The sequence below is a fragment of the Triticum dicoccoides genome, chromosome 1B, assembly GCF_002162155.2.
Source record: "Triticum dicoccoides isolate Atlit2015 ecotype Zavitan chromosome 1B, WEW_v2.0, whole genome shotgun sequence".
Lineage (NCBI taxonomy): Eukaryota > Viridiplantae > Streptophyta > Magnoliopsida > Poales > Poaceae > Triticum > Triticum dicoccoides.
The window spans coordinates 342,691,263-342,695,961 of NC_041381.1; positions in this window are offsets into that span (position 1 = coordinate 342,691,263).

The following is a 4,699-nucleotide window of genomic DNA, read 5'->3' on the forward strand; positions in this document are numbered from 1 at the left end:
GAGGAAGAGGATGTTCCGTGTTGCGTCCTCTACTTTTCGAGGTGACACTCCGATGAGTAGTTGTGGTGATGGCGGTGTGTACGACTCCACCGGTGCCGATGAAGATGCTTGATGGAGCCCGCTTGTGGTCTAGGAGATGGCGCCAAGGTGCAACTTTTGGTGATGGTGCCGATGAGAGGAGGAAGATGATGATTTTGTGATGTAAACTATTAAACCATGCATCAATGATTGTCATTTGGTAGTTTGTTTGGAAGTTGATTGTGTTCTTGTTGTCATAAATTGTGAGATGTCAAATGATAGATTTAAAGGTTGGGGTTGAGGCAAAGACTAGAACCCTCAAATCCAACCCTTAAAGCAGTTTACGGGTTGGGTTTGAGGGTTCTAGTATTTGCCCCTGTTTTTCAACCCTTAAAAGTGTCAAAAAGTGGCACTTCTCAACCCTTAAAAGTGCTTTAAGGATTTGAGGGTTTGAGGGTTCTACTAGTAATGCTCTTAGTTCTGGACGGCGAAGCCCTGCTGGATAGGTGACACCGTATGTGTACAACCTGGTAGAGAGATCATATGTTCGATCTTCTGTTTGATGGACTGACTGAGGTTCTGTCCGAGGGAGATAATCCTCGTGGTTGGGAGGTTGTACATTCCTAGCCGTGGGTATCTGCATCAACAATCTTCATCAACTCTACTTCTGGTGTGCTATGAGTTGATAAGGATTAATTCAAACATTGTATGCATCTTCATAGTGGTCTTGGGCTGGTGCATATGGGTCGGAAATTTTTGTTTTCTGTTGCGTTACCCTACACTGAGTACAAGCACAAATGAAATTCTGGAACAACCAAAGTTCGGCACAAGCACAAGATTGTAGTGGTCGTTGTCCTCGGGCTCCAACAGCAACTGTGTCGCAGAGGGGGCCTAGGGGGAATGGTCGCGGCCTCACAGGGGCCTCTGCTACCGCTTCCCGTGTAGGAGTAGGACGGAGGCACGGAGCTCGAACTCAATGGATGTGCTACTACGGTGGGGAGTGGTGCTCGATGGATGCACCAGAGACCCGAGAGTAGCAAAAGGAGTGGGAGAAGTGGGTCGAGCCGCCGAGGGTGTCAGCGCTGCCGCGCCGGATAAGCAAAATGCATGACCTAACCTAGCAAGGGCGCCGCCTCCATGCTCTGCTCTATCGTCTACGTGTGCATGAGGGTGGATTAAAGGAGGGTGAGGGTTCCCGTGAGGCCGTGCGCTGTGACTAGGGTTGAAGGAAGGTCCAAAATAGTAAGTTGGGGTGGGCATGGGGAGTTGGGAAGTGGGATGCGTCTTGGATTTTTTGATTTTTTTTGTTTAACCAAATTATTTCGGGTTTTAATCCAGAAAAACCAAAACAAATACAGTTTGCTGTTTTGAAACTAAAACCATAACCATAATATAAAAGACCAAAATTTTGGTTTCAGTTCATTTTTGCATTCGATTTTCTGTTTTGCACACCCTGGGCGGTCACTTTGTACAACCAAACCAAGCACAAGCCATTCACTTTATCCTATTTGTTGGTTGAAATTGAATGGGGAACCAAAGTGGCAAACTGTCATTAAAAAGCTCAAAAATGGCAAGAAGTTGAAGAAAATCGATGGCTCTAGCTCTGAACAATCAATTGATTTGGATGATAAAGAAGAGGAAAGTGGAGGGGTGGATGTACAAGCGACCTGCCAAACAGGAACCGATAGGTGAAGGAAAAAAGTGGGAGAAGGAGAGGGCCGCCCGTGACGGCGCAACAAGTAAAATGTTCGCCACATGGATGGACATTTTTTTTGCAAAGAAGGAGATGAGGTACACACACTTCTTGGAGTGCAAAGGGAGAGGATGGTGTTCAATCGGGAGAGAGTGAAAGAGCAGTTGTCCATTGAGAGGGAGAAGATAAACATGAAGAAACAAGAGAAATTTGCAAAATGAGAGCTCGAAAATGTGGCGACAATGCACATAATGGAGCTCGAGAGCGAGAGAGAAGTTCAGGCTTACCATGAACATGTAAGATCCTAGGATCATGCTGCAAGACACTATATATTTGGATGAGAAAAGTAAAAAGTGGCTCGACATGAAGAAGAAGGAGATCAACGAGCGTAACAAAAGACTCGACTGATTCATTAGTGTATGGCTATCTATGCATGAATTGTTAAAAAATTGCATGTGCTGAATTGTGTTTTTTTTTCTGCTTTGTCGAAATTATTGAATATGTGATGAATTGATGTTATATGATGGATGTACATGACTTTGCATGAATATAAGAGTTTAGATATGAGGGGCGTGGTTGTCTTGGAGGACAAATGAGGGGCTGAAAGAGGTTGTATTTGCTCAATTCGGTTGTAGTTGCTCTAAGGGCCTTATTCTAAGACTGGTCCGTTACAACAAAATATGAAAAACATTGATAAACACAGAAATATAATGAAACTCCAATGGACGTAGGCAAATATAGCAGGAATTATTCGCAAAAAAAAAAAATACATAGCAGGAATTGAATTAAACTCCATGGTAGTTTGCATCACTTAAGTTCACATAGACTCGCTGGTAATTACTATTCCCAAACCATTGCATTTGCCATATTAGCAGAGAAAAAGAACTACTCCAAGACCAATTGGCAACGCCACGAATAATTAAAAAAACAGACATATTCTTTCTCAGTAAAATTTTAACCTTTTTTCGATAAAAACAGATGTATTGAATTGAACTCTGACAGACAAGCACAAACACTCTGGTATCAGCCAAAAGAACACGCACAGCCAGTAGGCATCATAAAGTCTGCAGCAATTTCTCTCTCTCAAAACAAATGTCTGCAGCAATTAACCTGCCTGAACCAAAGTTCAGAACACTTGGTAACTAATACTACTCCATCCGTTCCTAAATGTAAGTCTTTGTAGAGATTCCATCATTTTAAATTTAGATTCATTCATTTTGATCCGCTATGTAGTTCATCTAATGAAATCCCTATAAAGACTTATATTTAGAAACGGAGGGAGTACTATGCAGCAAAACCATTGCGTTTGCCGCATTACTGGAGAAGAAAAACTATGAGCTTAACACTATACTCGAAGAACACATCAGAAGATTCAGAAGTGGAACCAGTCACTACTGCACAACGATGGTTTCGTAGCATCGACTCCAGAACGGGGCACTGACCAACTCCTTACTCTGCTTCTCGCGCCTTGGATGATCTTCGCTGAATCGATGGACGGGCGAGAGGGACGGAGTCCTCAACGGCTGTCGGCCGGGGCCGGCACCACCATCTCCGGTGCAGTAGACGCCGATCCAACGGACTCATCGGGGTGTGGCAGTGGCTGCGCCTCCGCTGCAGAGGGCTGATCGGCGGGTGGAGGTGGCCGCGGCTGTGTCACCGCCGCAACGAGCTCCTCCTCATTCCCGGACGGCGGCGCTTCTGCGTCGAGAGCGGAGACGGGTCTCCACCTGGACGTCACTTCCGCTTCCTCACCGGCTGACAAGCGCTCTGCTCTCGGGCCAAGAAGAGACGAAAGGGAGACGTCAGTCCAAGAAACGAACTGCAAGCCAAGAAACGAACTGGACGCCAAGAAACCAAGAAACCACACTCGCAAGACACCTTTTCGATCCAAGGAACAAATTGAATCCAAGAAACGAACTGGGAATTTGGAGCAAACTTACGGCGACCGATGTAGTCGCTCCGTCTCGGCGCTGACCGCCGCCCGGTGTTGGCTGTCGGGTTGGCGCCCATTCCTGCCACCAGCACAGACTGCAGCGATGGCGGCGGCGGAGGCACCACCTCCGTCCTCGTGCGCTCCCCGCCTCTCCCGAGGCCTGCAAGAAACCAAGAAATCAAACTCGTAACACCAAGAATCCAAGAAAACGCGGACATCAAGAAGACGAAAAGCGTGTTTGCTGCTGATATTTTCCCGGGAACCCACCTGCGTCGATCCAGACGTCTATGGAGGACACGTCTTCGTCGTCGGTTGAGGCAGCCCTCATACGTGCAGGTGGCCGCGACGTCCCGGGAGCGTCGCCGGAGGCCTGGCGCTTCTCTACCATCTCGCTCCCCTCGGCAATCACCGCGCACCAAGGAATCGCGTCTGCAGGAAGAGAACCAAACTACCACAGCGAGATGGGGTGGATCGAGCTAGAGAAAGGAAGCTACAGGAGAGAGGAAATTTATAGGGGAGGGGCGACGCGCGGAGGAAGACGAGACGGGCACTGGGCTCAGTGCCGCGAGTTGTTTGGGCGCGTGACGGCCCACTTGGGCCCATTTAATGTAGGCGAAATATCTGACACACAAACCTGCTCTCAGATAATTCTCAAGAGTTTCTATATAAAAAAAAGATAATTCTCAAGAAAAAAAAACCCTGCTCTCAGATAGCACTCCTCTACAGAGCGAATGCGATGCTTTCTTCTAATGGTACACTGGACAACTCCGGTGCCAAGTCGTAACTGCCGTTTATAGTTCTTCCATTGTGCATATGAACGTCCTGTCGCGTTCGTTTGGAGCTAAATGGACAAAAAACACGGTTCAACATGCGGTTTGAACGGATAATCGTCCGTTTTTGTCTGGTTTCGACTCATTCCTAGCCCGAATTTAGGCCGCGTTTGCATCGAGACGGGCAGCACGCGAACGGGCAGGACGTGTGCCCTTGTCCTTCCCTGGCCCGCCCGTTGTTGGCACAGGCGTCCCTTTTCTCTCCCGTTCTTCCCCTGCTCCTCG